This window comes from Pelophylax lessonae (assembly GCF_965119305.1).
Source record: "Pelophylax lessonae genome assembly, chromosome: 6".
NCBI lineage: Eukaryota > Metazoa > Chordata > Amphibia > Anura > Ranidae > Pelophylax > Pelophylax lessonae.
Window position 1 is genome coordinate 3,537,822 of NC_138773.1, and position 25,947 is coordinate 3,563,768.

The following is a 25,947-nucleotide window of genomic DNA, read 5'->3' on the forward strand; positions in this document are numbered from 1 at the left end:
AACTTCCTCAGGGTATCCTCATCCCATCAACATCGTTTACTAAGAGAGTTTCTTAAAGAAGTTGAGGCAAATGCAAATGACCTTTTACTTCACAACAATGTTAGGTGGTTGAGTAAAGGCAGTGTATTGGAACGCTTTTGGTCCATTCGCACTGAAGTAACAGCTTTCTTAATACAACTAAAAAGCCAGAAAGCAAAACAGTTTTAACTGTTTTTACAAGATGAGAGCACAATGGATAATATTGCTGTCCTAGTGGACATAACATCACACCTTAATGAACTCAATTTAAAGCTCCAGGGCAAGAACAATTCCATCTGTGATTTGATGACCGCTGTTGGCTCCTTCCAGAGAAAACAGGATTTGTTCAGGGAAGATCTACAAGGAGAGTGCTTTCATTTCACAAAGGTGAAAGAACAGATTCAAGGAAAGAGAGATGTATCTCCTTTTGTTGATTTCATTGATAAACTGATTGGAAACTTCAGTAAAAGGTGTGACAGCTTCAGTCTTGGACAGCAGATCCTCCCGCTCATCCACAATCCATTCCTCAGTAAAGATGTCAGAGTGTTTTCAAAGGAGGTGATGCAGACCTTCAAGTGGGCACATGAGGGATCTCTACAGACAGAACTTATTGATCTGCAAACAAATGTTGCACTAAGAGAGCACTTTGGAGGAACTGATCCGACTAACTTCTGGCTATAGACTGTGCCTGAGACTGATTTCTCTTCTCTAATCAAGGTAGCTCTACACACCTTGACCATGTTGGGATCTACGTACAGCTGTGAGTCAGCTTTCTCCACTATGAACATTATTAAAACCAAGTATCGTTCCAGGCTCACCAATGAGCACCTACACATGTGCATGAGAATGGCAGTAACTCAATTTAAGCCAAGATTCAAACTACTGGCAGGACAATCAAAAGCCCATTTTTCTCACTAGACAGGGAAGGTTTTTTGGGTGGTAACAAAATTAAAAATAAAACTGAGGATAATTTGTGCACTTTTTCAAATTGACACCTTGTTTAAGTTAGAAGGTGCAATTTGATTTTACTTGAAAAAATGGATGGGTTTTAGAAAAGAGTTATTGATTTTTTTCCATGTTGTTTTTGTTAAGGATAGTTGCTTGTATTCCATACAAAGACAAAAGCCAATGTAAAGCTATCCTAGTTCCAACTGTCCACATGTTTAATGTCGTAACTGAAACTTGACAATAAATATTGTTGAAATGCTATGGAACTTGTACATGTCTCATTTTTTGATAAGAAATATGGTGACTACAATCTTGCTGAGTCAGCACAGACTTGAGATTCGGACCTCGGCCCAATGAAAATTTTAGCGACCGGACCTCCTTGAATTTTAATTCATTACCCCTGGCCTAGGCCATCTCTATGTAGAGCAACAATTCTTTTTTTCAGAACCTCAGAGAGTTCTTTGCCATGAGGTGCCATGTTGAACTTCCAGTGACCAGTATGAGAGAGTGAGAGCGATAACACCAAATTTAACACACCTCCCCCATTCACACCTGAGACCTTGTAACACTAACGAGTCACATGACACCGGGGAGGGAAAAGGCCCAATTTGGACATTTTGACTTGGGATGTACTCACTTTTGTTGCAAGCGGTTTAGACATTAATGGCTGTGTGTTGAGTTACCGTATTTATTGGCGTATAACACGCACCTAAATTTTAGGGCAGAAATTTCAGGAAAAAAGCTGAAATTTTAAATAAACAGCTTTGAACTCAGAACATTTTTTTTAAAATTAAATGTAGTCTTACCAGTGCCCACAAATGCAGCCTCATCAGCGCAGTGTCCTTAAATGCAGCCTCGCCAGTGCAGTGCCCATACATGCAGCCTCCTCACTGCAGTACCAATACATGCAGCCTTGCCAGTGACCATACATGCAGCCTTGACAGCACCAATGCCCATACATGCCTCACCAGTGCAGTCCCCATAATTGCAGTCTCAACAGCACCAGTGCCCATACATGCAGCCTTCGCCAGTGCCCATACATGCAGCCTTCGCCAGTGCCCATAATTGCAGCCTCACCAGCGCCCATAATTGCAGCCTCACAAGTGCCACTATACACATCACTCTCCAGAAAGCAGCGCTGAGAGGTAGAAGGGGGCGGGCGGCGCCGAGGAGAAGGAAGGACGCGCTGTCATCGGAAGTCCCAGTGCCTATGATTGACGTCGGCACAGGAGGCGGGACATCCGATGACAGCGTGTCCTTCCTTCTCCTCGGCGCCGCCCGCCCCCTTCTACCTCTTGGCGCCGCCTGCCCCCTTCTACCTCTCGGCACCGCCTGCCCCCTTCTACCTCTCAGCGCTGCTTTCTGGACATTTCTTTTTATATCAGCGTATAACACGCACAGCTACTTTTTCCTCCATTTTTAGGAGGAAAAAGTGCGTGTTATATGCCAATAAATACAGTATTTTGAGGGGACAGCAAATTTACACTGTTATACAAGCTGTACACTCACTACTTTACATTGTAACAAAGTGTCATTTCTTCAGTGTTGTCACATGAAAAGATAAAATAAAATAAAATATTTACAAAAATGTAAAGGGTGTACTCACTTTTGTGAGATACTGTATATACGTATATAAGTGGTTTACCATGGTTATCTGCCCATGCGCCATAATCCCGGTATTTTTTTTCTTCATCTGGCGGCTGGCTATTTTATGAAAGCATTCTGAGTGGCTCATTGGCCAATGGATCACTTTCAGAAGCAGCAGGAGGGGACGTCTCCCCCACCTGTCGTTCGCCGGCGTTTCTCAAACTTACTGTTCTTAGCGAGGGGCCAAGTAACAATCCAGCAGTGCAGCTGGCTGGTCACAGAGGTGACCAGAGACCAGATCATCTCTGATCACCTTTATGGTCTTGGAGGACCGGAGCGACGTCATGGTCCGGATGTCAATCAGGTGTCAACAGGAAACTTTTAGATAGACATCTTAGCGAACACAATATACAGGGATATAGGAAGCAGCAGAGACATAAATACACACACACACCAGCTGAACGGATGGACCGGTGTCTTTATTCAACCTTACCAACTATGTAAAAAAATGTAGGATCTATCTACAGATAGGCAGATATGCCATTTACTGCCTGTGGCTGTATCACGAGTCAATGGTCTATTTTCGTTACTTGGGGTTCCCCTGGATTGAGATGAGAGCTTGAACAGACGGGTAGCTTGTAACGTTTATGAAAAAAATAGCTTTTTCAATCAATCCTAAGTATGGAGAGAACAGGAGCAGGTTCAGGACAGCCAGATACAGAGTCAAGCAAAGGAAAGCCTGAAGGATCATGGTCCTGACTGCTCGGAGGTGACCCTCTAGTTGTGGAGAAGAGCTGAACTGAGATGAATTGTGACGGATCTGGTGGACATGACTCAGGAGAGACCTCACACTGAGCCCAATGCAGATAATGGTCAGAAGAAATGGGAGAAGAGAACCAAAAACCATGTAGCTTGCAATGTATTTGGCATCAACTTGAACGTAATAATGAATTCCAGATGGAACATTGGTCTTGTTATGGTAATGAAAATGTAAGGTCCAAGGAAGTGGAAAAGTTATGAAGAATAATACCACCAAGGTGACTATTAGAAGCTAAAATACAATAGTAATAACCGCGCTAATGGAAAAAAACAGCAGCAACTTCAAGTGTGACCACACCCTAAACAGAATCTCTAAATTAAGTCGCGCTAGCTTGAACGATGGAAAGTAAAGTCCATAAAGTCCATCTGTAACAGGATCACAGTGTTCAAACAGGCTCCCTATGGGTATATTCTTACCAGAAATGGTAAATCAAAAGGCAGGTTCTCTGAGATAAATCTCGTCCCCTTGATAGCAGTCTGGAACCGATATTCTCACGTTGATTCAACGGTAATGATAAAAAATAATCGCACATAGCGTAAAACCCAACACAAATGGAAAAATCAAACACCAATGTGAGTGAAAAACTGGATAAAAGTGTGTGAAAACTCCACCAGTGTATATCCAAAATAATCAAAAATAATAAGGGATAAAAATATATAAAATAAAAAATAAAAAATAGCTCTTGAGTGAGACACCTATAGGTACCCCTTACCAAAGGTGACTGCAAATAGGTGCAAACATATGCGTGAAGTGCAATCCTAAAAACGGCTGGTGTCGCCTCTTACCAAATTAAAGGAAAGAAAACGCCAAGTGAAGGGAATTCTTAAGTGTCCTCTGTGTAGATAACCACCACCAGTAAAACTCGCCTCTTACCAGAAGATAATCAGATAAAGCCAGATGATATAGACAAAAATCAAGCAAGAAAGGGATGCCAGCCTTCACCGGTGAGATTTGCCTCTTACCCAAAGGGAATGATCAAATCGCCTGTAAAATGATGAACTTCAGGGAGCCTGCAGTGGAATCCTGGTCGAGTAACTCCCAAGGGGGCAAGGAGATCACCACCAAACAAAAAAGAAGGCTTCCATAGTATAAAACCGCTTGATTTATTAAAAAATAACTAGAATAAAACTTACAATAGCGAAGGAAATGTGGAGCATGTATGTGTAAGCCGCCGGCCGGACGGTCTCCGCTCATCCGCACTCCCTGGTCGCGATCAGATGACGTCAGTACGCCGTGTCCTAACGACGTTTCGTCACAGATGACGTTTTCAAAGGTGCGGACGGCGTACTGACGCCATCTATTTAACCAGAAGGGATGGGGCTGGGCTACCAGAAATCGATGAAGAACGCTCCGCCATCTTATGTAAGGGCACAGAGCATCTAATAACGTGGTACCGCATCGAGATCAGGGCACAGCATATCATCCCATATTATGCATGACATGCGAGACTAGTTGAATAATCCCGCAGACCGCACAATAAACAATGCATAGATAATATCAAATGTACATATTCCAACATTGAATACAGAAATATAATTATAACACCATCTAGTGGCAATATAGAGTAATGCACAATCCTTTTACAAAGGACCATGCATAATCTAATTAGTACATTATAACACCATCTAGTGGCAACATAGAATAATGCACAATCATTTACAAGGAACCATGCATAATCTAGTTTATACATTGGACATCAATGAAGGCTAAATATGTAACTAAACAAAATTAATTAAAAATTCATAAAATAGCAACCCTCGAAAAAAACCCATAGGTACTCTCAGTCGTACCCAACAAACTGGGCCAGATCCAAGGGTGAATTAATTTTTCAATTAAAAAGATCTTAACAATATAGCACCCTGAAAGTAGTGTAACGGTTGATGTAGTCTCTATTTTATATAAATTAGAAACAAATAACCAAAAAATTAAAAAACCTAAGTAATGAAAATTCATGAGTTATCAATAAAAGCATTCACTTCAACGTCAACGTTGAGTCCAAACGGCACGTACGTTTTTGCCAGAAGGACTCTTCCTATGGTTTGCCATTTGTAACTCCGTTTTCAAGTCAACATATGAGTGTTAAAAATATTATTAAACGACACTGGCACATTCTGGGTAATGATCCAGTTTTGGGAAGTTCCCTGCCAGACAGACCACGCATAGTCTTCAGGGGGGCTCCCACTTTACGAGATAAAGTGGCACCTAATATTTTAGAACCACCTGCACCTAAACCTACCTTTTTGAGTCAGCTAACAGGTTTTTATAGGTGTAATAGATGTCGAGTATGTTCATTTAGTTCCAATAAATGTAGATCAGTTAAGCAATTTACAGCTACCAGTACCAATAAGGTTCATGCTATAAAGCTGTTTATTTCTTGCTTGCATGACCACTGGTATTGTTTACCTTCTCCAGTGCCCATGTGGGCTTCAATATATAGGGAGAACCAAGAGACCCCTACAGGTTAGATTAAATGAACATGTATCTAATATACTTCCCGAAACATTCCGTATCCAAACATTACGCCTTGGTTCACGATAAAAACCCCAAGAATACACTTTTTTTGGGGATAGATAAATTTGAACCCCATTGGAGGGGGGAACCGTTGGTTAGGGGCATCTCGAAATTGGAGATGACCTGGATACACCGTGCAAAAACGTATGTGCCGTTTGGACTCAACGTTGACGTTGAAGTGAATGCTTTTATTGATAACTCATGAATTTTCATTACTTAGGTTTTTTAATTTTTTGGTTATTTGTTTCTAATTTATCTAAAATAGAGACTACATCAACCGTTACACTACTTTCAGGGTGCTATATTGTTAAGATCTTTTTAATTGAAAAATTAATTCACCCTTGGATCTGGCCCAGTTTGTTGGGTACGACTGAGAGTACCTATGGTTTTTTTTTCGAGGATTGCTATTTTATGAATTTTTAATTAATTTTGTTTAGTTACATATTTAGCCTTCATTGATGTCCAATGTATAAACTAGATTATGCATGGTTCCTTGTAAATGATTGTGCATTATTCTATGTTGCCACTAGAATGGTGTTATAATGTACTAATTAGATTATGCATGGTCCTTTGTAAAAGGATTGTGCATTACTCTATATTGCCACTAGATGGTGTTATAATTATATTTCTGTATTCAATGTTGGAATATGTACATTTGATATTATCTATGCATTGTTTATTGTGCGGTCTGCGGGATTATTCAACTAGTCTCGCATGTCATGCATAATATGGGATGATATGCTGTGCCCTGATCTCGATGCGGTAAAACGTTATTAGATGCTCTGTTCCCTTACATAAGATGGCGGAGCGGTCTTCATCGATTTCTGGTAGCCCAGCCCCATCCCTTCTGGTTAAATAGATGGCGTCAGTACGCCGTCCGCACCTTTGAAAACGTCATCTGTGACGAAACGTCGTTAGGACACGGCGTACTGACGTCATCTGATCGCGACCAGGGAGTGCGGATGAGCGGAGACCGTCCGGCCGGCGGCTTACACATACATGCTCCACATTTCCTTCACTATTGTAAGTTTTATTCTAGTTATTTTTTAATAAATCAAGCGGTTTTACACTATGGAAGCCTTCTTTTTTGTTTGGTGGTGATCTCCTTGCCCCCTTGGGAGTTACTCGACCAGGATTCCACTGCAGGCTCCCTGAAGTTCATCATTTTACAGGCGATGTGATCATTCCCTTTGGGTAAGAGGCAAATCTCACCGGTGAAGGCTGGCATCCCTTTCTTGCTTGATTTTTGTCTATATCATCTGGCTTTATCTGATTATCTTCTGGTAAGAGGCGAGTTTTACTTGTGGTGGTTATCTACACAGAGGACACTTAAGATTTCCCTTCACTTGGCGTTTTCTTTCCTTTAATTTGGTAAGAGGCGACACCAGCCGTTTTTAGGATTGCACTTCACGCATATGTTTGCACCTATTTGCAGTCACCTTTGGTAAGGGGTACCTATAGGTGTCTCACTCAAGAGCTATTTTTTATTTTTTATTTTTTATTTTATATATTTTTATCCCTTATTATTTTTGATTATTTTGGATATACACTGGTGGAGTTTTCACACACTTTTATCCAGTTTTTCACTCACATTGTTGTTTGATTTTTCCATTTGTGTTGGGTTTTACGCTATGTGCGTTTATTTTTTATCATTACCGTTGAATCAACGTGAGAATATCGGTTCCAGTCTGCTATCAAGGGGACGAGATTTATCTCAGAGAACCTGCCTTTTGATTTACCATTTCTGGTAAGAATATACCCATAGGGAGCCTGTTTGAACACTGTGATCCTGTTACAGATGGACTTTATGGACTTGACTATTAGAAGCTGTGTGATAGAAGAAGACAATCAAAGGAAAGCCTGAAGGATCATGGTCCTGACTGCTCGGAGGTGACCGTCTAGTTGTGGAGAAGAGCTGAACTGAGATGAATTGTGACGGATCTGGTGGACGTGACTCAGGAGAGACCTCACACTGAGTCCAATGCAGATGAAGATCAGAGAAGAGAACCAAACACCATATAAAAGGGAACATATTTGGCATCAACTTGAACGTAATGATGAATTCCAGATGGATCTTTAGTAATATTTACGTAATGAAAATGTAAGGTCCAGAGAAGTGGAAGAGTTATGAAGAATAAATCCCACTGTGGTGACTATGACAAGCTGTGTGATAGAAGAGGACAATCTTCTCTGTAACTGAAGGAAAATGCGGTGGGAACACTTGACCAGTTTTAGGCAGTAATAGACGGAAAGCCAAGCCGTGTTCCAGAGGCCATATATATTATGCCCTCTGCCATGTGATGAATGGAGCTCAAAAAAGAATTTCAGTGGTTCAATAGTACAAGAACATTGGTAGGTGATCCCAATGAGAGCTAATAGGACAACGATTCTATCAGACACATTGAAGCCTTTTTTCTTCCTCCATTCCCGGACATACACAGCGACGATGTAGGAATTCAGAGTCAGACCTGACACCAAGGTAAGGAAAATGGAGACAAGTCTAATTATATCTTTCTTGCTGTGTTGGTTGTCGGAGAGGTTGGGTTGTCAGGCTGTACAGATCAGTGTCTATGGATGAAATAAAGGATTACGCTGATCTAGTACAGAGAGATGAGACGTGCAAATTCCCATCATATTCAATTTCATGGCTGCCTGTATTTGCATAGTGAGAAAAATAAAATACGAGACTAGAGAAACGTATTACAGGGAGAGTCTGAGATGACAAATTTTATTTTTGATTAAACACACAGTGAGGGTGATTTTTTTTTTTTAGATTTTTTTTTTACCTTGAACTGTAAATTAAAGTAATTGTAAAGTATTATGATTTTTTTTTTAAATAACAAACATGTTATACTCATCTGCTCTGTACAATAGAATTGCACAGAGCAGCCCTAATCCTCCCCTTCTGGGATCCCCCGCCAGCTCTCCTGGCTCCTCTTCTTCTTGGTGTGCCACCATAAGAAGTCGCTTCCTATGGTGGCACAGAATTGCACAGAGCGGCCCTGATCCTCTTCTTTTGGGGGCCCCGCAGGCATTCCTGCCTCCTCCTCTTCTTGGTCTGCCACCATAGGAAGCAGCTTCACACGGTGGCACAGAATTGCGCAGAGCGCCCCTAATCCTCCTCTTTTGGGGGCCCCACCAGCATTCCTGGCTTCCCCTCTTCTTGGTGTTCCACTATAGGAAGGGACTTTCTATAGTGGCACAGATTTGCACAGAGCAACCCTAATCCTCCTCTTTTGGGGGCCCGTCAGCGTTCCTGGCTCCCTCTCTTCTTGGTGTGCCACCATAGGAAGCCGCTTCCAATAGTGGTACAGACTTGCACAGAGAGGCCTGATCCTCCCCTTCTGGGGTCCCCCGCCAGCTCTCCTGGCTCCTCCTCTTCTTGGTGTGCCACCATAGGAAGCCGCTTCCTATAGTGGCACAGACTTGCACAGAGTGGCCCTGATGCTCAACTTCTGGGGTCTCCCGTCGGTGCTCCTGGCTCCTCCTCTTGTTTGTGTGCCACCATAGAAAGGCACTTCCTATAGTGGCACAGACTTGCATAGAGTGGCCCTAATCCTCCTCTTCTGGGATCTCCTACCAGCGTTCCTGGCTCCACCTCTTCTTTGTGTCCCACCATAGGAAGCGGCTTCCTATGCTGGCACAGAATTGCACAGATCGGCCCTGATCCTCCTCTTCTGGGGCCCCTCCTAGCGTTCCTGGCTCCACCTCTTCTTTGTGTCCCACCATAGGAAGCCGCTTCCTATAGTGGCACAGACTTGCACAGAGAGGCCTGATCCTCCCCTTCTGGGGTCCCCCGCGTGCTCTCCTGGCTCCTCCTCTTCTTGGTGTGCCACCATAGGAAGCCGCTTCCTATAGTGGCACAGACTTGCACAGAGAGGCCTGATCCTCCCCTTCTGGGGTCCCCCGCGTGCTCTCCTGGCTCCTCCTCTTCTTGGTGTGCCACCATAGGAAGCCGCTTCCTATAGTGGCACAGACTTGCACAGAGAGGCCTGATCCTCCCCTTCTGGGGTCCCCCGCCAGCTCTCCTGGCTCCTCCTCTTCTTGGTGTGCCATCATAGAAAGGCACTTCCTATAGTGGCACAGACTTGCACAGAATGACCCTAATCCTCCTCTTCTGGGATCTCCTAACAGCGTTCCTGGCTCCACCTCTTCTTTGTGTCCCACCATAGGAAGCGGCTTCCTATGCTGGCACAGAATTGCACAGATCGGCCCTGATCCTCCTCTTCTGGGGCCCCCCCGGCTTTCCTGGCTCCACCTCTTCTTTGTGTCCCACCATAGGAAGCCGCTTCTTATGGTGGCACAGAATTGCACAGATCTGCCCTGATCATCATCTTTTGGGGGCCCCGCCAGCGTTCCTGGCTCCTCCTCTGCTTTGTGTGCCACCAGAGGAAGCGGCTACCTATGGTGGCACAGAATTGCACAGAGTGGCTCTGATCCTCCTCTTTTGGGGGCCCGCCAGTGTTCTTGCTCCCCTCGCTTCTTGGTGTGCCACCATAGGAAGCAGTTTCCTATGGTGGCACAGAATTGCACAGAGCACCCCGGATCCTCCTCTTCTGGAGTTCCCCTGCCGGCGTTTCTGGCTCCTCCTCTTCTTAGTGTGCCACCATAGGAACCCGCTTCCTATGGTGGCACATAATTGCACAGAACACCCCTGATCCTCCTCCTCTGGGGTCCCCTGTCAGTGCTCTTCCTCTTCTTGGTGTGCCACCATAGGAAGCTGCTTTTCCTATGGTGGCACAGAATTGCACAGAACACCCCTGATCCTCCTCCTCTGAGGTCCTCCGCTGGTGCTCTTCCTCTTCTTTGTGTGTCACCATAGGAAGCTGCTTCCTACAGTGGCACAGAATTGCATACATTTTCCCTGATCCACCTCTTCCAGGTTCCTCCACCAATGCTTCTTGCCTCTCCTATTCTTGGTATACCACCATAGGAAGCGGCTTCCTTATGAAGGCACAGAATCACACAGAGAAGCCCTGTTCAGTCCCCCCCACCCACCCTTGTACTTACCAGCAATTCTAAACTATCAGCTACTATTTGCACTATGTATATAAGTCAGTCAGTCCTTTTTTTCACAGCAAAAGATTTTTTATGTCTGCTGTATTTACACAGAAACTCCTGATTATCATTTTGATAGTTAATTACTACTACCTGACCTGTTTGGTGTGTTTCTTGGCCTTCATCATGGTGTTTGTTCACTAAGGTTTTCTAACAAACCTCTGAGGGCTTCACAGAACAGCTGTATTTATACTGAGATAAAATTACACACAGGTGGACTCTATTTACTAATTAGGCGACTTCTGGAGGCAATTTGGTCCCTAGTAATTGCAGGGAAAGGCTGTTCTACAAAGTATTGAATCCGGGGGACTGAATACAAATGCCCCCTCCCCCCACTTTTCACAGATTTATTTGTATCATTTATCAATTTCCTTCCACTTCACAATTATGGCCACTTTGTGTCGGCCTATCACATAAAATCCCAATAAAATATAAAATTTACGTTTTTGGTTGTAACATGACAAAATGTGGGAAATTTCAAGGGGTGTGAATACTTTTTTAAGGCTCTGTATATAATGCTAAAGTGGAACTTCGCTCTCTCAGTCAACATTGACATTTTTAATGCTTATGCTGCCGGCATTAGTAAATAGATCGGTAAGCAGATTAGATTTACTTTCTATTTTTTTTATGTTTTATTTTTTATTTTTTACATATCTTTAGTTACTTCCTGGTTTCTGGCCTTGGCAAATGATGTTGTATATCCCAGGGGTCTTCAGGAAAGGAGGAGGGGTTATCCCCAGCTAAGCAGACCCTCCTGCCTGCATGCCTGAGCTAAAGGGCAGATGGATTCCAGGTAGTAAATGCTACATTAAATATCTGCCTTTACGCAAGATGGCCAGAAATGCTAGGGGGGGTTCAAAGTGATTTCCCAGCAAAATAAAGCATGAAGACATGGGTGGATGGGGGAGTTTGCTTTGAATCCTAAAAATGTATTACATAGTGTTTTTGGTTTGTGGATGCCTCATATTTCCACTTTACTTCCATCCAGTCCTTTAGACATAGAACCTCAGAGAAGACATTGGGACCGGTCCTGCTTCACCTTCATCTACACATACAACTAACCTAAACATTTGCAAACCAGGTAATGAGGTTTCCATGCAAATCTGTGGTTGACACTCGCCCTCCAGTCTTCAGAATGACACCTGGTTCAGGCTTTTCTCTGACAGTTCCGTTATGTGTTGGAGAGGGGTGCAAATCTTTGTGGTTTCTGTCCCTCTGTTCATTGAGTGGAGGATAGAAGAAGAATTATGTGCCACAATCCACCCCTCATAACAACACCCTACAACCCTCTGTGATATTTTATATTTAGCCACATATACAAGGGGTAACATATAATTTGCTGCTTTAAATATGTGCGCGCCCCTTACCCGGAAATGCAGAACCACGTATACAGTGCATTGCGAAAGTATTCACCCCCTTGAACTTTGCGACCTTTTGCCACATTCCAGGCTTCAAACATAAAGATATAAAACTGTAATTTTTTTTGTGAAGAATCAACAACAAGTGGGACACAATCATGAAGTGGAATGAAATTTATTGGATATTTCAAACTTTTTTTAACAAATAAAAAACTGAAAAAAATCGGGCGTGCAAAATTATTCAGCCCCCTTAATACTTTGTAGCGCCACCTTTTGCTGCGATTACAGCTGTAAGTCGCTTGGGGTATGTCTCTATCAGTTTTGCACATTCCTCCTTGCAAAACAGCTCGAGCTCAGTGAGGTTGGATGGAGAGCGTTTGTGAACAGCAGTTTTCAGTTCTTTCCACAGATTCTCGATTGGATTCAGGTCTGGACTTTGACTTGGCCATTCTAACACCTGGATATGTTTATTTGTGAACCATTCCATTGTAGATTTTGCTTTATGTTTTGGATCATTGTCTTGTTGGAAGACAAATCTCTGTCCCAGTCTCAGGTCTTTTGCAGACTCCATCTGGTTTTCTTCCAGAATGGTCCTGTATTTGGCTCCATCCATCTTCCCATCAATTTTAACCATCTTCCCTGTCCCTGCTGAAGAAAAGCAGGCCCAAACCATGATGCTGCCACCACCATGTTTCACAGTGGGGATGGTGTGTTCAGGGTGATGAGCTGTGTTGCTTTTACTCCAAACATAACGTTTTACATTGTTGCCAAAAAGTTAGATTTTGGTTTCATCTGAGCAGAGCCCCTTCTTCCACATGTTTGGTGTCTCCCAGGTGGCTTGTGGCAAACTTTAAACGACACTTTTTATGGATATCTTTAAGAAATGGCTTTCTTCTTGCCACTCTTCCATAAAGGGCAGATTTGTGCAGTATACGACTGATTGTTGTCCTATGGACAGAGTCTCCCACCTCAGCTGTAGATCTCTGCAGTTCATCCAGAGTGATCATGGGCCTCTTGGCTGCATCTCTGATCAGTCTTCTCCTTGTATGAGCTGAAAGTTTAGAGGGACGGCCAGGTCTTCGTAGATTTGCAGTGGTCTGATACTCCTTCCATTTCAATATTATGGCTTGCACAGTGCTCCTTGGGATGTTTAAAGCTTGGGAAATCTTTTTGTATCCAAATCCGGCTTTAAACTTCTCCACAACAGTATCTCGGACCTGCCTGGTGTGTTCCTTGTTCTTCATGATGCTCTCTGCGCTTTAAACGGACCTCTGAGACTATCACAGTGCAGGTGTATTTATACGGAGACTTGATTACACACAGGTGGATTCTATTTATCATCATTAGTCATTTAGGTCAACATTGGATCATTCAGAGATCCTCACTGAACTTCTGGAGAGAGTTTACTGCACTGAAAGTAAAGGGGCTGAATAATTTTGCCCGCCCAATTTTTCAGTTTTTCATTCGTTATAAAAGTTTGAAATATCCAATAAATTTCGTTCCACTTCATGATTGTGTCCCACTTGTTGTTGATTCTTCACAAAAAATTACAGTTTTATATCTTTATGTTTGAAGCCTGAAATGTGGCAAAAGGTCGCAAAGCTCAAGGGGGCTGAATACTTTCGCAAAGGCACGGTATATGTGATTCTGCACAGAGCGGCCACCCTGTAGCAGTACAGTTACAATGTGTCAGGGTGCCAGGAAAGCAGACCACACAGGGGTGCAGGTAAAATAAAGCAGTTTATTGGAGCAAACAACAATAAATGCACAGCAAGAGTGAGGAAGTGGGAGCAGGAACAAGCTGAGGTCAAGTCCAGAAAAGGGTAGTCATCCAAGCCGGGGTCAAGTCCAGAAGCGGGTCTTCTGCTGATGCCGGGTCGTCTGCCGATGCCGGGTCGTCTGCTGATGCCGGGTCGAGAGCCAGGAGAGTCGTCAGCCAAGCCAGGTGTCACGTACCTGGTAGGTAGAGCCTGAATGTGCGGAGGAAGGCCTCTCTTACACCTCTGACTCAGAGCCCCTGATAGAGTAAACAGGAGGCGCAGAGTCACACGAGTGGTGGTTGACCTGCAGGCTGCAGGACTGCTGGTAGCGTAGAGTTCCAGAAGGAGGCAGGGGTCCTGGCAGTAGTTGGACCAATGCAGCAACTAGGGAACCTCAGGGAATACTGGAAGGTAAGCAGAGTCAGACAAGCCGGGTCATACACAGAGAGGTCAGATCAGGTACAAGTGGAGAGACTGGAGAATGGTCAAAGAACAGGCTGGGGTTGGTGCAGGCAGAGAACTGGAGAAGTCAGAGGCAAGCCGGGTCAAGTTTTCAGGAACAACACAGGTAACAGGAAGCAGGACTGGCACAGAACGCTGTAGACGAGACAGCACTGATCCTGGGAGCAGATCCAGCTTAAATAGCTCTTTTGGTGCCTAAACTGTCATGAGGTGCACCGCGCACATTAGCGTGCGCATGTGCAGTCAAATTTGCATCCCAATTAGCCAATTAGCACGTGCTAACACGTTGGCATTAGCGTTAGCTAAGTGCACTTCTTCCTTGGGAGATTCGAGGGGCAGGACCTTGCCTGTGCTTGCCAACTTGTCTTCTGGCAGGACCTTCCTGACACCAGGTCATACATGGGGGAACACGGAGAACAGAAGAGTGCTAGCAGAGATGCACCTTGGAGCACAAACACAAGGGCAAGGATTGCAACCCATCAGGTGATAGATATAGTCAGGTGTGCAGCATCATCACTGTGCGACACCCAGGCAGCAGGCAAGTGATGATGCAATCAGAGTATATAAGAAGCAGCAGTCTGCACATGGCCAAGATGGCTGCCAACCGGAGGGCAAAGTAAGACCTTGACAAAATGGGCCAGTCGCTAACTGGTTAAAGGAAAGGAGATGATGGCTGTACGCTTGATCAGAGTGAAAATCCTTTATTTCTCCATAGTGAGACAAACGTCACAAGGGACTATCAAACTGTTAACGTGTTTCACACAATTAAGTGATTAATCATAACGGGGATGCCTAACTTTTTTACTTTTTCCACCTCTGAATCAGGAGGCGGATCAGGAGGCGGAACAAGAATCTAGTTTGAGGTTCACTGAATGGGCAAACTATATGGCCTGATTTGGTCGGTGCGTCCACCTAAACCTGTACTGAATTAATTGACATCATACCCACTAAACCCAGGAACAAATCCCCTACGCTGTGATAGGCCCTTCATATCAGGGTTTATACTTTGTTGGAAATAAGTTGTGGAAACTGCAGAATAGGAAGGGGGCACCTGAGGAAACTGGATGGCAGGAATGGGAAAATATAGAAAAGGAAAAGTAAGCTGGAGAATGAGAAGAGGACACTGGAGAAAAGAAACAGAAACTTGAGAACAGGAAGAGGACACTAGAGAACAGGAAGAGGACACTGGAGAGCAGGAAGAGGACACTGGAGAACAGGAAGAGGACACCGGAGAACAGGAAGAGGACACCGGAGAACAGGAAGAGGACACTGGAGAACAGGAAGAGGACACCGGAGAACAGGAAGAGGACACCGGAGAACAGGAAGAGGACACTGGAGAACAGGAAGAGGACACCGGAGAACAGGAAGAGGACACTGGAGAAAAGGAAGGGGACACTAAAGAACAGGAAGAGGACACTGGAGAACAGGAAGAGGACACCGGAGAACAGGAAGAGGACACTGGAGAACAGGAAGAGGACACTGGAGAACAGGAAGAGGACACTGGAGAAAAGGAAGAGGACACTGAAGAACAGGAAGCGGACACTGGAGAACAGGAAGAGGACACTGGAGAAAAGAAAGAGGACACTGGAGAACAGGAAGAGGACACTGGAGAAAAGAAAGAGGACACTGGAGAACAAGAAGAGGGCACCAGAGGATAGAAAAAGGAAACTGGAGGATATAAATGGGAAAAAGGAGAAAAGGAAGAGCAAACTAGAGGGCAGGATAAGTTAACTGGAGAAAAGAAGGAAGGCACTGGAGAACAGGAAGAGGACACAGGAGAACAGGAAGAGGGAACTGGAGAAAAGGAAGAGAAAACTTGACAACAGGAAGAGGGAACTGGAGAGCAGGAAGAGGGATCTGGAGAACAGGAAGAGGGAACTGGAGAGCAGGAGGAGGACACTGGAGAACAGGATAAGGACACCGAAGAACAAGAAAATGAAACCAGAGAACAGGAACAGGACAGTGGAGATCAGGAAGAGAGAAATGGAAACCAGGAACAGGGAACCGTAGAACAGGAAGAGGACACTGGAGAACAGGAAGAGGAAATTGGGGAACAGGAACAGGGAACTGGAGAACAAGAAGAGTGAACGGGAGAACAGGGGGAGGGAACTGGAGAACAGGGGGAGGGAACTGGAGAACAGGGGGAGGGAACTGGAGAACAGGAAGAAGACACTGGGGAACAGGAAGACAGAAATGAAGAACAGTGTTAGAAGGTCTATCAATTAAAGTTTTACTATGAATTATACGGATTCATTTTGAATATATTTTAGAAAATAGAACACACATTTTTCAAATCTCTGCTAAGAATTAAGATTAATGAGTGTGAGGTTTTATGGAGAGCAGTTCTTTTTTTGTTGGTCCTTAGGTAGACATTTTTCTGTAGTATAATGATAAACATGCACTGTACTATGGAAGGAAGGAAAACGACACTGGAGAACAGAAAGGGGGAACTGGAGAACAGGAAGAGGAAACCGGAGGACAGGAAGGGGAGGCTGGAGATCAGGAAGAGGATACTAGAGAACAGGAAGAGGAAACTGGAGAACAGAAAGAGGGCACAAGAGGATAGAAAGAGGAAACTGAAGGATAAAAATTAGAAAATGCAGAAAAGAAAGAAGAAACTGGAGGGCAGGATAAGTTAAATGGAGAACAGAAAGAGGCCATTGGAGAACAGGAAGAGGAAACTGGAGAACAAAAGATTATACCGGAGAACAGGAAGAGGAAACTGGAGAGCAAGAAGATTATACTGGAGACCAGGAAGAAGACACTGGAGAACAAGAAAATTATACTGGAGACCAGGAAGAAGACACTGGACAACAAGAAGAGGGAAATGGAGAACAGGTAAGGACACTGGTGAACAGGAAGAGGAAACTGGAGAACAGGAAGAGGGCACTGAAGAACAGGAAAATGGAAATGTAGAACATGAAAAGGACACAGAGAACAGGAAGAGAAAACTGGAGAACAGGAAGAGGAAATTGGAGAACAGAAAGAAAAAGTGGAGAACAGGAAGAGGATACTGAAGAACAGGAAAAGGAAACTGTAGAACAGAAAGTAGACACGGAAGAACAGGAAGAGGGAAATGGAGAACAGGAAGAGGACACTGGAGAACTGAAAGTAGTTAGGAACTGATGAAATGAAATGTACTTGTTCCAGAATAGGCAATAATGAGTCACTGAGAGCATGGGGGTGGGAGGGTTGAAGGCACAATGTTCAAAGCAGAAAGGAAGTAAAAAGGGTGAGGGGCACTGGGTGTCAAGGAGAGTACACTTCCTGCAAGTGTGGATTGACAACTAGGGGGGGGGGCATTGAATAAGGGTTGGGAGAACTTTCCACAAGCTGGGGGACAGAGGGGTAAAGACATGGTAGTGAAATAAGGGTACAGTTGTGGAAGTGTTATAAGCAGGGAGAAGGTACAGTTCTAGGAGGAAGGTACAAGTGTGGTCGTATGGGAAGGAAGGTGTAGACATGGGGGAGGGGCGGAGGATAAAAGGTGGGGCGCGATGAGTTTGCAGACATTGGGTGTAAGTGGGGTACTGTTATGGTGCATTGGTGAGGGCTGAGGAGACATCATGAAGGTATGAGTGATAGAGAAGCTTGCAGTTATGTAGATTAGACTGGGGAAAGCATGCACCGGTGAAGTGATAAAAGCTGTAAAAGGTGTAAGGAGGGGTACGAACGCAGTGAGTGTTGAAGGGAGGGGGACTGCAAGTGCAGTAAGTGCTAAGGGAAAGGGGATGGATGCATGGTGGGTGCTGAAAGATGGGGGTTAATCGTTGGTGAATGTTGGGAAAATAGGGGGTGCAGATGTAGGACATGATAGGGTGGCTAGCTGAGATTGAAGGGGGGGGGGTAGGTGATAGTGGGTTTTGTGTGTGTGTGTGTGTGTGTGTGTGTGTGTGTGTGGGGGGGGGGGTCTGGTTGAAATTGCAGGAGAGGGAACCTGGGTAATAGTATTGGGGGAGTTGGATTCTTGTTTGTGAGAAGAGTGCATAGGGTACCCCAACAGCACAAACATCTGTCTCGAACACTCCGCTTGATCAGTGCCCATCATCTGCAGCCTCACCATTGCCCATCAATGCAGCCTAATCAGTGCCCATCTGCAGCTTTACCATTGCCCATCAATGCAGCTTGATCAGTGCCCATCTGCAGCCTAACCATTGTCAATCTTTGCAGCCTTATCGGTTCCCATCTGCAGCCTTACCATTGCCCATCAATGCAGCTTGATCAGTGCCCATCTGACGCCTCACCATTGCCCATCATTGCAGCCTGATCAGTGCTCATCTGCAGCCTCAACATTGCCCATCAATGCAGCCTGATCAGTTCCCATCTGCAGCCTCACCATTGCCCATCATTGCAGCCTTCCAAGTGATTTCCCAGCAAAATAAAATATGAAGACATGGGTGGATGGGGGAGTTTGCTTTGAACCCTAAAAATTTATTACATAGTGTTTTCGATTTGTGGTGCTTAGATGCCACATAGTTCCGCAGCCGCTTTACTTCCATCCAGTCCTTTAGACATAGAACCTCAAAGAAGACATTGGGACCAGTCCTGCTTTACTTTCATCTACACATACAACTAACCTAAACATTTGCAAACCAGGTAATGAGGTTTCCATGCAAATCTGTGGTTGACACTCTCTGAGCCTTCAGAATGACACCTGGTTCAGGCTTTTCTCTGACAGTTACCGTTATGTGTTGGAGAGGGATGCAAATCTTTGTGGTTTCTGTCCCTCTGTTCATTGAGTGGAGGATAGAAGAAGAATTATGTGCCACAATCCACCCCTCATAACAACATCCTACAATCCTCTGTGATATTGCCCATCATTGCAGCCTGATCAGTGCCCATCTGCAGCCTCACCATTGCCCATCATTGCAGCCTGATCAGTGCCCATCTGCAGCCTCACCATTGCCCATCATTGCAGCCTGATCAGTGCCCATCTGCAGCCTCACCATTGCCCATCATTGCAGCCTGATCAGTGCCCATCTGCAGCCTCACCATTGCCCATCATTGCAGCCTGATCAGTGCCCATCTGCAGCCTCACCATTGCCCATCATTGCAGCCTGATCAGTGCCCATCTGCAGCCTCACTATTGCCCATCATTGCACCCTGATCAGTGCCCATCTGCAGCCTCACCATTGCCCATCATTGCACCCTGATCAGTGCCCATCTGCAGCCTCACCATTACCCATCATTGCAGCCTGGTCAGTGCCCATCTGCAGCCTCATATTGCCCATCATTGCAGCCTGATCAGCGCCCATCTGCAGCCTCACCATTGCCCATCATTGCAGCCTGGTCAGTGCCCATCTGCAGCCTCACCATTGCCCATCATTGCAGCCTGATCAGTGCCCACCTGCAGCCTCACCATTGCCCATCATTGCACCCCGATCAGTGCCCATCTGCAGCCTCACCATTGCCCATCATTGCAGCCTGATCAGTGCCCATCTGCAGCCTCACCATTGCCCATCATTGCAGCCTGATCAGTGCCCATCTGCCGCCTCGGGAAAATAGAGCCCCTGGATTTAACAGTGCAGGGATCTCCGGTTTACTCGGCTGCCATTGTTATACAAAGTCCCTTCTCCTGGACCGGCTCCTATGATAGACAGCACATGTCCCAGCCTTGGGACTTCATATAACAGTGGCAGCCGAGTAAATGGGAGATGCCCAGTCTGTGTAATCTGGCAGCGCTCATCCCCCCCCCACCACCACCGAAGCATATATTGGCGTATAACACGCATATAATATTTTCAACCTGTTTTCAAGGAGAAAAAGTATGTGTTATACAGCGTTAAATACGGAATATATAACGGTACTTATTGGCTGACAGAGGTTCTAGTTATGGCCTTCCATGAATCTTCCAGGACAGACCATTTGTAGAAACCTCTTCTTCAACTTGTGACTGGATTGGATAATAATGGTGGCTTCTACCAGTGGAAAGGTAACAACCAAATCCCAGACGATGAACTGTTCAGTGCCGCTGAAGAAACTGAAGGAAGACATTGCCATGAGTTTAACAATCTCAGTGACGTTGATGATGACAGAAAGGACAAGTAATAATATCATGGTTCTTAGTGCTGACATGAGCCTAGAGGTTAGGAGGAGCAAATCCTTAGCCGTTCTTCTCCTTCCTGATATGTCTGAACAGAGAGAACATGGTCACTATGAGGGAGCCGAGGGCCATCAGAAAGGGCAGGCAGGAACAAAGACCGCTGATCAGTATTACAAAGGGGTCAACAATGGAGACTTCAAAACTGGGAAACACGGCACCAAGAGTGAAGTTATCAGAGTTTTGGATGTTAAGATTCAAGACTGACAGAATAGACGGGATAAAAGACGCAACCACAGAGAAGAAAAGCAGGTGAGGCAAGAAGGACACGAGGATTCTCTTCATCCAGATAAAGAGTTGGTGTCAGGTGTTGGTGATGGTGGTACAGTAATAGGTGCTGACCCAGGCAATCACCTAGAAAATGAAATTTAAGTGGAACGGGGGGAAGCTCATCATTGCATGGTACAACTTTGTAACATGATTATAAGGGAACTAATATTATATTATAATATATTAGATAATATTTATTATTATTTTAGATAATACTATTATATATTATATTAATATTATATATTAGTTGATAATGTAACTACTGAAACCCTTTACCAAAACAGTTGAAGATGATTGGGAAGGCAATGGCTTTGGGAATATTCTGCAGGGATGTTCATTGGTGCTCAGGTGAAAAATGGTCGAATGGAACAGAGAGCTTCTTCCAAAGAACACGTTATCAAGTGTAAACTTTTTGAACGCATTACAAAGTCGCTTCTAAACCGGGTAAATATTAATGAGAAGATATGTCTGCATATCCTTTACAAATAAAACTCTGTGTTTTCAGTAAGGTATTTCACAAAATTTATAATTATCCAATTTTCTTATTGGGTTAACCTGGATACAAGACATGAGCCTGGCTCTGGTTTTCCAGACGTTCGTAGAACATGATCCAGGGAGACGGTTTACAAATCACAGAGGAGATCTCCTCCATCTTTATGGAAATGAAGGTTATTTTTATGATTAGTATCGTACTTCATGTCTATGTTCTTCTCCTTATACAAATGATCTGTACTGAGCTCCATGTAATCCTAGTCAGGGCTGAGATATGTGTTACCTGTCCTCACACCGGTATCTTTGGATATTATCAGAGACTAGTTAGCAGGAAATAATTACTGTTGTAAAAATGGAAGCACACCTGATTGAAATGATTGATTTTTCTAAACATATTTCAAAAGGCCAACATTAGGTCTTTATTCAAAAAGTTCCTACAAATGATGCCCATACCTCACATGTGTGGCTCTATCGCAGTTTACATATGCGTGAGGGAGTAATGTATGCATTCGCATTTACGCATAGGCATGGTGGGACAGGGGCGCTTTATATTTTATTTATTTATTTGTTTATTTATTTTAAATAAAATCTTTTTTTTTTTTTACACTTTTTTTTTTGTACTAACTTTATTGCTATCACAAGGAATGAACAACATCTCTTGTGATGGCATGGGCCATGACAGGACCTCTTTATGGAGAGATTTGGGGTCTATTAAACTCCAAATATCTCCTCTGGCCTCCCATGTAGCTGATCAGACACAGACTGGTCTGATCAGCTAGTTACCAGCCAGGTAAACAAAGGGACAGAGCCGGAAGTGACTAACTACTTGTTGCTCCCGGTTTCCAGGGTTACAGAGATAGGGGAACGATGTTAGTTCCTCTCTCTCTGTACAGGGCAGCCATCACCACCGGCCGCATCGCTCCTGGGCACCGCAAGGGAACTGGAGAGCACGGGAGAGGCAGTGGTGGGAAGAGGGTGGGATCCCCTTTCTCCACCCACAGAAGTGATTGAGTGGCTAATTAGTCATTCAGATCAGGGGTGTAACTACAGGGGTTGCAATTGCAACCGGGCCCCATGCTACAGGGGGCCTGTGCGGCTCCCCTGTACACCTGGATAGGAGGGGGCAAGGGGGCATCATGTAGAGAAATCACTGTGCTCCTTTTTCCTCCTGTAGCTGCAGGAGGAAAATGGAGGAGATTGGTTCCTCTGTATGCTAAGTCAGTTCCTCTGTATGTAAGGTCACACTTGCGACCGGGCCCTGGCATTCCACCACCGTGGGGAGGCCGCAAGATGGCATGAACGGGGCCCGCTGCGGGACTGTAACAAAGGACCCCGTAACAAAGAGTAAAGGGCCCCAGGATCAGTGGGAATAGCCTCAGGCTTGAAGGGAAGGGCCCGGGCCAGGGGTCCGGGGGGGCCCTTTATGGTTTCTTGCACAGGGGCCCTGAAGGTTCTAGTTACGCCTCTGATTCAGATCACTTCTGCTTGATAGAGAATCACCTGCTGAAGAGATCAATAACAGGATGATGTCTGTAGGTTCAGGCATCATCCCGGTATAACCACTGAAACCGATGCCCTTCTGGCGGGAAGGGGTTAAATAGGAAGTTCATGGGAGGAGCAAAGAGTTCAAGATTCACAAAAACAAGAGAAAAGGTAAGAATTTACAAAGAATCAGACAGGGAACTGTCCAGCATCGCAGGTGGCTCAGCAAGAAGAGACACTACCGGACACAGCAGAGGTTGTGGGTTCAGATCAGATCCCATAGAGCTTCTTAGTGAGTTTATGCCAACCAGGAAAGCGTTTGCAGGGCTTGATGGTCCATTTTATTTAAAAATAACGCAAAGCCCCTCACACCAGGATCTCCCATGCTGGGGTTTCTGTTTCACACTGCTTTTAAAGCAAAACAACCCCCGGGTAGATAGAAGCTCACCTCAATCTACACACAGCTCTCAGCATAGAATGAAGACTATCAGTCCCCAACACAACAATGTTCACACACTGCTCCCTGCAGCCATTGTCAGTCTAGTTTTCTGCCTGGTTAGTGCAGACATGCATCGGCTGCTCCCTGCAGCACTGCCCCTCGCCCTGGCGTCTGGACAGAGATCTCCTATCCTTCGGGTGGAGCACACCTGTCCTCTAACAGAAGCCCTGAATTTTGACCAAGCCTGTTATTATAAAGGATGCACAAAGCCTGCAGGTCCTTAGTAAGACCTGGACAATGGGTTTGAGGCTTCTTCCCTCCCAAAACTTCAAAGCTTCCAAACTGCAAAACCCAATGCAGGAATTACAGAGCCTGAAAAACCACCTTGCTCCACTCAGCATGAACATTCCGGAGCCCCTCACCCTGCATTAGCAAAAATACTGTATGCTTTCTACCTCTATTTACACAGAGGCAGGGCCTATCACTGCCACAGCAGATAGAACCTTAAAGTGGTTCTAAAGCCTCAAGGTTTTTTACCTTAACTTAAAGCATTCTATGTATTAAGGTAAAAACCTTCTGTGTTACTGACTCTGGCCTCCCATGTAGCTGATCAGACACAAACTGGTCTGATCGGCTACTTACCTGGCTGCTGGTGGCCAGGTAAACAAAGGGGCTCTATTACTTGAACCCTAAAGTGGTTCTAAAGCATCAAGGTTTTTTACCTTAAAACATTCTCTGTATTAAGGTAAAAACCTTCTGCCCATCAACTAGGAGACGGGGGGGAGGGCTCAGAAGTGGAATCAGTCAGGAGGGAGCAGAGGACTGAAGGCAGTTGTAGGGTCAGCAGCGACAGTAGGTCGACAACGTCAATTGGCAGGTCTGTGCGGGAAAACCTCAGACCAAACAGAAATAAACATAACCGCCAATCACGTTTAACTTCCGTAAAACTAAGAGGGGTATATGCTAATGCCAGGAGCCTAGCTAATAAAATGGAAGAATTGGAAATGTTAGTACATGAGGAGGACATAGAACTTGTGGGAATAACAGAAACTTGGTTCGACCCCTCACATGACTGGCTGGCCAATATCCAAGGGTATTCGGTGTACCGGAAGGACAGGGTAGTAAAAAGAGGGGGAGGGGTATGTCTCTATGTCAAGAACAATATAAAGGTGCTAGAAAGGAGTGACATTACGGATGGGATGAGTATGGATTTAGAATCTGTGTGGGTTGAACTCGAGAGGGAAGAAGATAAGGGAAAAGTAGTTGTGGGGGTTTGCTATAGGCCACCTAACCAAGGGGAGGAGGTAGAGCTGGAATTTTTAGCACTAATAGGTAAAGCGGCAAAACTGGGATCAGTCATCGTATTGGGGGACTTCAATTATCCCGACATTGACTGGGAAGAGGGGACTGCACACTCACATAAGGCCCGTCTATTCACGGAAACCTTACAGGACAACTACATGTCACAGTTGGTGGATTCCCCCACCAGAGAAAACGCAATCCTGGATCTATTGATCACTAATGACCCAGACCTAATCTCGGAGGTAGGAGTCCAGGACAACCTGGGCTCTAGCGATCACAGGATGATCACATTTAGTATAAATAACAATATAAAAAGGCAAGTGGGGAACATAAGAACCCTAAACTTCAGACGGGCAAACTTTCCAAAATTGTGCTCATTGATGGAAAGGGTAAACTGGGACCAAAAAAGAAAAAGAGGGGCGCACCGACCTAGTGCATTACCATAAAACCATTTATTAAAATATTAAAAAGTGTACAAAGTACTCACAAGACTGGTGTGATACAACACATCAAAGTAGCATATACAGTCTCCAAAGTAGCCAGGTCCCAGTTGTGGACATGCAAATAGTCGCATGGGGCTGCTGTGGCTAAGCTTAGCCACAGCAGCCCCATGCAACTATTTGCATGTCCATTCGTCACAACTGGGACCTGGCTACTTTGGAGACTGTATATGCTACTTTGATGTGTTGTATCACACCAGTCTTGTGAGTACTTTGTACACTTTTTAATATTTTAATAAATGGTTTTATGGTAATGCACTAGGTCGGTGCGCCCCTCTTTTTCTTTTTTGTCTTTTCTATCAGTGGTTCTGGATACCCTTGATCCTGAAGGGGGCAGCAAGACCAAACAGCTCTCTCTACATCTGAGCTAGTAGTGCACCTCTTTCTACTCCATCAGACAGCACTCGAGCGCAGGAGGTTTTGTTTTACTACTTAAACTGGGACCAAACCCTGGGATCCCTGACCACAGAGGAAAAATGGGAATGCTTTAGGAACATATTAAGCAAAGGCATCTTGCAGTGCATTCCTATGGGGAATAAATTTAGAAGAGACAAAGCCAAACCTGGCTGGCTAAACTGTAGTGTTAAAAAACTTATTAGGGGAAAAAAATTGTCCTTCAAGAAATATAAATCAGAGGGCACAGTATCGGCTTTCCAGCAATACAAGGAGGCAAATAAGAAGTGTAAACACGAAATCAAGATGGCTAAAATCAACTTTGAGAGACAAATAGCAGAGGATAGTAAAGAAAACCCAAAGAAATTCTTTAAATATATCAACAGCAAAAAAACTAGGGCAGAGCATATTGCACACATAATCAACAATGATGGGAGGATGGTTACA